The following is a 10,000-nucleotide window of genomic DNA, read 5'->3' as shown; positions in this document are numbered from 1 at the left end:
ATATATATATATATATATATATATATAACACATTGATATTGCATTTAACCCGCTCTTAGCTGATGTTCCGGCCCTAGTCTAGAACTTAAAGGCTTCTTATCGAAGAGAGATCCGATCTAGAACTAAGGAGGAATTTCCTGACTGCAAGAACATAATCAGTGGAACGGGCTTGCCTCCAGAAGTTGTGGGGGCTCCATCATTGGAGGTCTTTAAGAAGAGACTGGACAGCTTTTTGTCTGGAACGGTGTAGGGTTTCCTGCTTGAGCAGGGAATAGAATAGAATAGAATAGAATAGAATAGAATAGAATAGAATAGAATAGAATAAGAATAAGAATAAGAATAAGAATAAGAATAAGAATAAGAATAAGAATAAGAATAAGAATAAGAATAAGAATAAGAATAAGAATAAGAATTAGAATAGAATAGAATAGAATTAGAATGAATAGAATTAGAATTTAATAGAAAAGAGAAAAGAAAAGAAGAGAAGAGAAGAAGAAAAGAGAAGAGAATTAGAATGAATAGAATTAGAATTTAATAGAAAAGAGAAAAGAGAAGAGATAAGGGAAAAGAAGAGGAGAAGAGAAGAGAAGAGAAGAGAAGATGGAGTAGAGTAGAGTAGAGTAGATTAAGAGAAAAGAAGAGAGGAGGGGAGAGGAGAGAAGAGAAGAGAAGATGGAATAGAAGAGAAGAGAAGATGGAGTAGAGTAGAGTAGATAAAGAGAAAAGAAGAGAGGAGGGGAGAGGAGAGAAGAGAAGATGGAATAGAAGAGAAGAGAAGAGAAGAGAGAAGAGAAGATAAGATGGAGTAGAGTAGAGTAGATTAAGAGAAAAGAAGAGAGGAGGGGTGAGGAGAGAAGAGAAGATGGAAGAGAAGAGAAGAGAAGAGAAGAGAAGAGAAGAGAAGAGAAGAGAAGAGAAGTTACACAACGCTCCTCCAGATGCGTACAGCTTAAAGTTCCCAATGTTATACGGCTTCCCTCCAAGGTATGACAACAAGAACAGGGCAGGGCAGGGCAGGGCAGGAGTAGAGTAGAGTAGAGTAGAGTAGAGTAGAGTAGAGTAGAGTAGAGTAGAGTAGAATATAGAAATAAGAATAGGAGTAGGAGTAGAAGAGAAGAGAAAAGAGAAGAGAAGAGAAGAGAAAAGAGAAGAGAAGAGAAGAGAAGAGAAGAGAAGAGAAGAGAAGAGAGAAGAGAAGAGAAGAGAAGAGAAGAGAGGAGAGAAGAGAAGAGAAGAGAAGAGAAGAGAAGAGAAGAGAAGAGAAGAGAAGAGAAGAGAACCTTGGGGGTCTTCTACTCCAGCCCCCTTCATCATTCAAAGTGTAAGAGAACAGTCAAAATTTGGGTATAATCTTTTAGAAATCAATGCACTGGGGGCGGGGGGGAATGGATAAAAGAAAAAAACAGAGATTGCCGAAGGGCCACTTTTTCCTAATTTAGCCTCACATGAAAAAGAAAATGGCACCTAGGCCACTGTCAGACACTCTGGTGAGTGAGGAAGCAACATTGTGAGTCTGTTTTTTAAAGGGGTGGGAGGGTGGGAGTGAATATATGGATTTGCCTCCCTTTCATCCTCTTTCCCCCCCCCCATTCTAAACGAAAATAACATGTGATGGAGATGGCAGGCAGCAGTAGGGACCACTGATGTTCCCTCACCTTTTAAAAATATGATTTTGCTGTGAAACTGACAAATTTTCACCTAGGGGAAATGTGTGAAAATTTGCAAATTTTCTCCCTCTTTCTCTCTCTCTTTCTCTCTCTCTTTCTCTCTCTCTCTCTCTCTCCCTGGGCGTGGAGCAAAGCCATGTCACGTTAATGCTTTTATTTAATAAAAATAAAATAAAATAAAAAACACCTTGCCTGCTTTTGAACATGTTTTTGTGGCTGTGTTGTCGGAATAAATTATGGGAAATCACCCCGCCAAAGTTCCTTCTCCAGACAGAGGCGAGCATCTCTTATTTGCATCTAGATCAAAAAAATTGCACGTAATTTTTTTCCCCCCAAATAGGCAGAACAGGCCTTGTTATATTTTTTTTTAAAAAAAAAACAAAACAAGCCAGGACAGGACAAACATCGCCTTTTATTTCCCTTTGATTTCAGATAATTAAATTGAAATGAACTCAGGGCTGTTCGCAGGACCTCCCCGTGTTTTAATATTAAATATTAAAACTCCGCTCACGTAGAATTTATAACTCAGCAGCAGCAGCAGAGAAAACGGTTTCGGAGACAACCTCTAACGGTTTTGAAGGGACCCCCTTGTGGATCCTGGGCCAGGTTTTAGGATCAAAAAAAAAAATTCAAGATGGCTGCTGTGATCATGTGATCACAGTCCCACCCCCACCCCCTTTAGTAGATTCGTCAGCATGTTGTCCCCAATTCGGGTCTGAGCCTGGTGCTGAAGCCAATGATGGACGCCAGACACGAGGTGCAGATTTTCTGATTGCTTTTTATTGGCGTACTCCAAGGAAAAGGGCGCCAAGAACCAAGAACAAAGGATTAAGTAAGCTTTATACATTTTCACTAAAAGAGAAGGCGGAACAAGGCGAGATAGTAAGAAATATCATCTAATAAACATTTTAGTAATAATTCTACAATTTGGTCTATTGGTCTCTAGCTGTCCCTATTCCTAAGCCTTGGCTAATGAATGCCCCAGGAGTTATCTAATACACATTTTTATTGGCTGCAGGCCATCTATATTCCTAATTTTTAGCTGAGGCCTGCAAGTTGTCTAACTCTTGTTACTTTTATCAACTTTCTAACTACCCAGAATTGTTACAAGATTTATCCATGCATATTTCTTGTAGATAAGCATTCTTTGTTCTCTCCCCAATTGCAGTCTTCCTGATTTACTTTCAAGTGTGTGCCATGACCTGGCTTTATTTTAGCAGACAGCCCATCAAGCATGACCTGCATTACAAAGAGGTGTGGCTTCTGTCTCGTGGTCACCACATTTGACATTGACTAAATTTGTCCCAATTTGCAGATCCAGGGGGAAGGTTTATAATTCGAACACCAGACGTGTCACTGGAAGGCAACATCACGAAACCATGTCTCACTTATTTTGGCCACGTCGTGGGAGTTGAAATTCACTGGAGAAAGCAATGATGTTTGGAAGAGTTAGCGGTCAATGGAAACCAGGCTGCTCAAAGAACACGACGCCTGGAGACCATCGAAGCTTACACCAGTCAGAGGGTAGAACAAGTCAAAGAAGCAGTGCGAGATTGGAAGATGTGGAGAGGCCTGGCATATAGAATCACCGAGAGTCAGATACTGAACTGAACGGATAACATCTTCATCATATAACATATTTACAAAATGAACTTTGCAAGATCTTTTGGAGGCGGGAGATACCCTGTTTCCCTGAAAATAAGACATCCCCTGATAATAAGCCCAATCGGGCTTTTGAGCACATGTGCTAAAATAAGCCATCCCCCCCCAAAATAAGCCCTCCCCCCAAAATAAGCCCTCTCCAAAAAATATTTAAACGCACATGCAGCCGGTCCCCGCCATTTCCTCGGGTTAGGGTTAGGGAGACAGAGCTGGAAATCAGGTAAGAAGAGGATCCTCGTCTTGCTCCACGTGCCCCAAAATAAGACCTCCCCGAAAATAAGACCAAGCGCTTATTTCGGGGTTCAAATAAATATAAGACAGGGTCTTATTTTGGGGGAAACATGGTACTTCTAACGCAAAGATCACTTGTGTCAACCCTTGGTGGAGCAGCGGACTAAAGTGCTGTTAAGTAGCACTTAGCTGCCAGCTGCCTGCAATTACTGCGAGTTCAAATCTCGCCAGGCTCAAGGTTGACTCAGCCTTCCATCCTTCCGAGGTAGGTAAAATGAGGACCCGGATTGTGGGGGGCAATAAGCTGACTTTGTATAAAAAAGAACACCGCTTGGGGGGCCCAAAAGCCCTACTAAGCAGGTATATACAAAAGTATGAAGGCTATTGCTTAACGTATTGTAAGCTGCCCTGAGTCTCCGGAGAAGGGCGGCATATAAATCGAACCAATAAATAAATAAATAAATAAAATCTAGAGATGCAATCAATCCACCTTTTACTCATAGCTACAAATTTAGGATCAGCGTGACTCCAGAATTTTTATACGGGTGGTGGGGCCGAACGTGGGGTCTCTCTCCTCTCTCTCTCTCCTCTCTCTCCTCTCTCTTTCTCTTTCCCTCTCTCTCCTCTCTCTCTCCTCAATCTTTCTCTCTGTCTTCTCTCTCTCTCTTCTCTCTCTCTTCTCTCTCTCTCCTCTCGCTCTCTCCTCTTTCTCTTTCCCTCTCTCTCCTCTCTCTCTCCTCACTCTTTCTCTCTCTCTCCCCGCTCTCTCTCTTTTTCTCTCTCCAAACTCTCTCCTTTCTCTCTTCTCTCTCTCCCCTCTCTTTCTCTTTCTCTCTCTCTTCTCCTCTCCTCTCTTTCTCTCTCTCTCCTCCCTCTCTTTCTCTTTCTCTCTTTTCTTTCTCCTCTCTCTCTCTTTCTCTCTCTCTCTCTCTTTTTATATTCCCCTCCCTCCGCTATTTGAGGTTGGTCCGGCTGGAAAATTGGTCTTCACAAAGGCTCCCTCAACAGTAATTATTTAAAGGGGAAGCCGGGAGGGGAAGATCCATTTAAAAACCACTTCATTGTGGGATTAGCTAATTAATTAACGGTTTCACTGACAACTCCGGGCAAAGAGTGTGTTAAATGGCCAGGCAGCGGGGCCCTGATTTATCGGTGCTTCTGGTCACACGGGCACACATGCTCACTCCCTTCCAACGGTCTTCCCCTCCGTCTGCCCTGACTTCCCTTCACCCTGCCTTCAAAGACACACACACACAGAAACATGTACACACAGAGAGAGGGGGGGAGGGAGGCACATGCACATGCACACATACAGGATGGCTCTGGGGCTGTTCCCAGGCATCCCTCAGCTCCATGGCCTTTTGTGCAGCCATACGGGGGTGGAAATGAGAGCACCCCAAAGACTGGGACAGAAGGCTGAAGAGGAAGGGAGGGGGACAATGTGTGTGTGTATGAGAGAGACAGAGAGGGAGGGAGGGAGAGAGAGAGAGAAAGAGAGGAGAGAGAGAGAAAGAGAGCAGGAAGGAGAGAAAGAGATAAAGAGAGGGAGTGAGGGAGAGAGAGAGAGAAAGAGAAGAGAGAGGGAAAGAGAAAGAGTGGGAGGGAGGGAGGGAGAGAGAGAGAGAGAGAGCGGGAAGGAGAGAAAGAGATAAAGAGAGGGAGTGAGGGAGAGAGAGAGAAAGAGGAGAGAGAGGGAAAGAGAAAGAGAGCGGGAGGGAGAGAAATAATGGGAGGGAGGGACAGAAAGAGAGAGAGAAAGAGGAGAGAGAGGGAAAGAGAAAGAGAGAGAGAAAGAGGAGAGAGAGGGAAAGAGAAAGAGAGCAGGAGGGAGAGAAAGAGAGAGAGGGAGGGAGGGAGAGAGAGAAAGAGAGAGAGAGAAGGACCATTGACTTATGAGATTGACTGGGGTGAAGGTTCTAGGATGTAATGGATGGAGTTACACTGTTTTGGAAGGATGCCCTGTCCATCTGCCTCTCTCTCTAGCTGAACCTGGAAAATTCTCCTACCATTTTCTGGGCGAGAGGGACGAGTTGTCTTAAACGTTGCCCACCCTGAAGCAACGAGCACTGATGTTGTTACCTACTTTGGTAATGAAACGTCCGCAAGAAAACAAGCAAGCTCAGAGAGCACCAAGGACCCCATAGTTCATCTCCTCCTCTCTCCAAACCCCATTCCCTTCCTGCCAGAGGTGGGATTCAGCCGGTTCGGACCCGGTTCAGGCGAAGTGGATATTAATTTTAATCTGGTTCACCGAACCGGTTGTTCCAAGGACTAGCTGACCCCGCCCACCCCACCCCACCCCTCTCAGGACGCTCCACATGGCCCATTTTGGATGCTAGGTAAGTGCAGGGTGCACATGGAGACTCTGGGAGGGTGAAAAATGGGCCTATCGGAAGTCCAGAAACAGGCCCATTTCCGGCCTCTGGAGGGCCTCCGGTGCCCTGGGGAAGCCATTTTCGCCCTTCTGGAGGTTCCAAGAGAGCCTCCGGAGCCTGGGGAGGGCAAAAATGCACTCGCCTGCCATGGTGCAGGAGGCCAAATAGACCATGCCCCCATGGCCACACCCAATCAGCCAGCGGGCAGCGAGCTGGTTGCTGAAATTTTTCAATGCTTCCAACACTGATGAGGTTACCTAGTTTGGGTCACGAAACGCCTGCAAGAAAACAAACCAAGCTCAGACGCCCTCGTGTCAACCCTGAGCTACAAATATTCTCCTTTATTTAGTACTGCCTGTATATATCTTTCCAACCTCTGGCAGATCCCGCTTTCTAATTCAAATGTTGGAAATGTCATCAGATTCCAGGACCATATTATCATATGTGGTGGACATGGCCAGAAGTGAGAAATTATTGGATGAAAATCAAAACATGGTTAGAAGAAATGATACAACAACATATAGATTTTTAAAATCTGAACTGTTCCTATTGGGTATCTTACCAGAGAAACTTAGTAAGGAAAATATATTTATTTATTTATTTATTTGTTTATTTATTGGTTCGGTTTATATGCCGCCCTTCTCCAGAGACTCAGGGCGGCTTACAATGCGTTAAGCAATAGCCTCCATACTTTTGTATATACCTGCTTAGTAGGGCTTTCGCCCCCCCCCCGCCCCCAGTGGTGTTCTTCTTATACAAAGTCAGCTTACTGCCCCCACAATTCGGGTCCTCATTTTATCTACCTCGGAAGGATGGAAGGCTGAGTCAACCTTGAGCCTGGTGAGATTTGAACTTGCAGTAATTGCAGGCAGCTGGCAGCTAAGTGCTACTTAACAGCACTTTAGTCCGCTGCACCACCAAGGCTCTTAATGGCTCTCAATATATATATGATTGTACATGTTATAATTGCAGCCAGGACAGTATTTGCGCAAAGATGGAAAGCAGAAAAATTCCCTATGGTGGGAGAAATAATTAAGAAAATATTGGATTGTGCAGAAATGAATAGATTGACTTTGACACTTAAAGAAAGAGAGGAATCGGAATATTTTCAGATATGGGGGCAATTTTATTCTTGGTTGGAGAAGAGAGATATATAGAGAGAGTAATAGTGTAAAGAAAGGTGGGAGAAATGGCATAACAAATCAAATGATAAAGATTAAGATATGTGAAAAGATTGAGGAGTAGGGAGAAGACACAAAAAATGTACTCAGATGATTCACTGATTGATTGATTGATTGATTATGGATTGGATGTTTGTTTGTTTATAAAAATAAAAAACTTTTTTTTATATATATATATAAAAAGCCAATCCCCTTCCCTCAAAGAGGTTTCCATCTACATTTCCCAAGAATCGAATGGAAGCGTTTGAAGTTCGGGAGACTGCTAAATGCTAAAAGCTGGCCTCGCCTAAATCTTCTCCCTTTTAAGTGTAAATTCTAAATTTTTAATGGATTTTAAAATATGGGTATTTTAAATTGGGTATTAATTCAGCTAAATTTATTTAATTCATTTTATTCGATTTTAAATTTTGTATATCTATGTGTTTTATTTCATGGCTGTGCACCGCCCTGAGTCCTTCGGGAGTAGGGCGGTATAGAAATTCAATAAATAAATAAATAAATAAATAAAATGGAACATTAAACACTTCCATACACATCACAGAAATGTCTGTTTCGGTCCAATTTTCCTTTTCGGTCCAATTTCTAAACGTATTCCCAAGATTATAGATGATACCTACATGTTAGTTCTTCTAAAGCTAGGACTCCAGAGGGGAAGGTTTGTATCTCCTATCAGATCTCTCCAGCTGCCGAGGGAGATTAAGGAACATCTAAGGCACGCAGGGCCATTCGGAGCTGGGCAGCCTCTCTAAGTGGACTAAAATAAATAAGGAATACAATAAGGTGTGCATTTTTGACTCAAACTCCGTGTCTCAACTTCCCCCGATAAGTTCTAGCTTGTCTGTTTGGGTTGGGTTGGTTGAATTCTAGATAGTCTGGTTATATTTTTCATCATCATCATCATCATCATCATCATCATCATCATCATCATCTCTTTTATTCATTAAACATGAAACTCAGTCAACTGGAGATTCAAAAATGCATCACAAATACCATTGACTGGTGCTAATAATGGTTGATACGGGTTGCTGCCAACGTCCTAGGGATCAACCAAGTACCTTCTTAAGATGTACAATGTTCCAAGTAGCGCAGTTTTTTGCAGTTCCGCTGGTGTTATTGCAGGAAGCTGCCATTTCTTGATGTGTTTTGTAAAATTCTTGGACATTGGCATTGTTATTATTATTATTATTATTTACTTTATTCATTAAACATGAAACTCAGTCAACTGGAGATTCAAAAATGCATCACAAATACCATTGACTGGTGCTAATAATGGTTGATACGGGTTGCTGCCAACGTCCTAGGGATCAACCAAGTACCTTCTTAAGATGTACGATGTTCCAAGTAGCACAGTTTTTTGCACTTCCGCTGGTGTTATTGCAGGAAGCTGCAATTTGCTGATGAATGTTATAAAATTCTTGGACATGGTACCAAATGCCCCGATGACAATGGGTATCACTGTGACTTGTTTCATCCATAGCCAGGTCGCGATATTTCACGATATTCGATGGCCAGGTCACGATATTCGATGGCCAGGTCGCGATATTTCACGATTTTTTCCAGTTCTTTTTCTTCGACTCTGGCATCTCCTGGTACCGCGATGTCAATAAATTGTACGTTTCGGTTTTCGACAACTGTGATATCTGGCGTGTTGTGTTCCAAGTGACGATCCGTCTGTATTCGAACGTCCCACAAGATCTTCACCTTCTCATTTTCCCGTACCCTGGTAAGCGTCCTTCCTTTTCACTTTCTTTAGACTTAGCTGCCTTGTTCTTGCTGAGGTCCCCTGTTTTAGCCCCCCATGGATATTCCCAAGTCTTACCCAAACTCCAGGTTTCAGGAACCCGGTTGTGTGAAGGCACCGTCGATGTCAAGAGATAGGCATATGGCTTTTTGCTTTCTTGAACACTCCCCAATGAAGCGGCTAAGAGGAAGTCTGGAGCTCTGGAGACCAAAAGGGAAAAAATTGCTATCTCCGTCTGAATTCTATGGAGGAAAGCAGTTGAATTAACACTGTTTGCTAAGCAAATACCGGCAGGTGGAAAGAGACCAGGGATGCCAGTCATCCCAAGCCTTTATTTGTTATCAAACATCTCTCTGCATTCTTCTTCTTCTTCTTCTTCTTCTTCTTCTTCTTCTTCTTCTTCTTCTTCTTCTTCTTCTTCTTCTTCTTCTTCTTCTTCTTCTTCTTCTTCTTCTTCTTCTTCTTCTTCTTCTTCTTCTTCTCTCCTCCTCCTCTTCTTCTTCTCCTCCTCTTCCTCCTCTTCTTCTTCTTCTTCTTCTTCTTCTTCTTCTTCTTCTTCTTCTTCTTCTTCTTCTCTCCTCCTCCTCTTCTTCTTCTCCTCCTCTTCCTCCTCTTCTTTTTCTTCTTCATCCTCTTCCCCCTCCTCCCTCTCCCCCTCCCTCCCTCCCCCTCTCCTCCCACTCCTCCTCCTCCACTCCTCCTCCTCCTCCTCTTCCTTTATCTTCATCTTTTCCTTCTCCTCCTCCTCCTCCTCCTCCTCCTCTTCTTCTTCTTCTTCTTCTCCTCCTCCTCCTCCTCTCCTCCTCCTCTTCTTCTTCTCCTCCTCTTCCTCCTCTTCTTTTTCTTCTTCATCCTCTTCCCCCTCCTCCCTCTCCCCCTCCCTCCCTCCCCCTCTCCTCCCACTCCTCCTCCTCCACTCCTCCTCCTCCTCCTCTTCCTTTATCTTCATCTTTTCCTCCTCCTCCTCCTCCTCCTCCTCCTCTTCTTCTTCTTCTTCTTCTCCTCCTCCTCCTCCTCTCCTCCTCCTCTTCTTCTTCTCCTCCTCTTCCTCCTCTTCTTTTTCTTCTTCATCCTCTTCCCCCTCCTCCCTCTCCCCCTCCCTCCCTCCCCCTCTCCTCCCACTCCTCCTCCTCCACTCCTCCT

General features: G+C 43.6%; 1 protein-coding gene across 1 annotated transcript in view; it reads left to right on the top strand.

The window, feature by feature from the left end:
• Positions 1-3,885, top strand: part of RBM19 (RNA binding motif protein 19) — a 143,414-nt gene extending 139,529 nt beyond the window's left edge. Inside the window, exon 25 of the mRNA XM_087880186.1 lies at positions 2,983-3,885. The gene's annotated coding sequence lies outside the window, so the exon portion shown is untranslated. The remainder of the gene's footprint in view (positions 1-2,982) is intronic.
• Positions 3,886-10,000: the final 6,115 nt, after the last annotated feature.

Source organism: Pantherophis guttatus, chromosome 17 (assembly GCF_059756535.1).
Source record: "Pantherophis guttatus breed Tessera chromosome 17, ASM5975653v1, whole genome shotgun sequence".
Taxonomy (NCBI): Eukaryota; Metazoa; Chordata; class Lepidosauria; order Squamata; family Colubridae; genus Pantherophis; species Pantherophis guttatus.
This window is presented reverse-complemented; position numbering and strand designations above follow the sequence as displayed.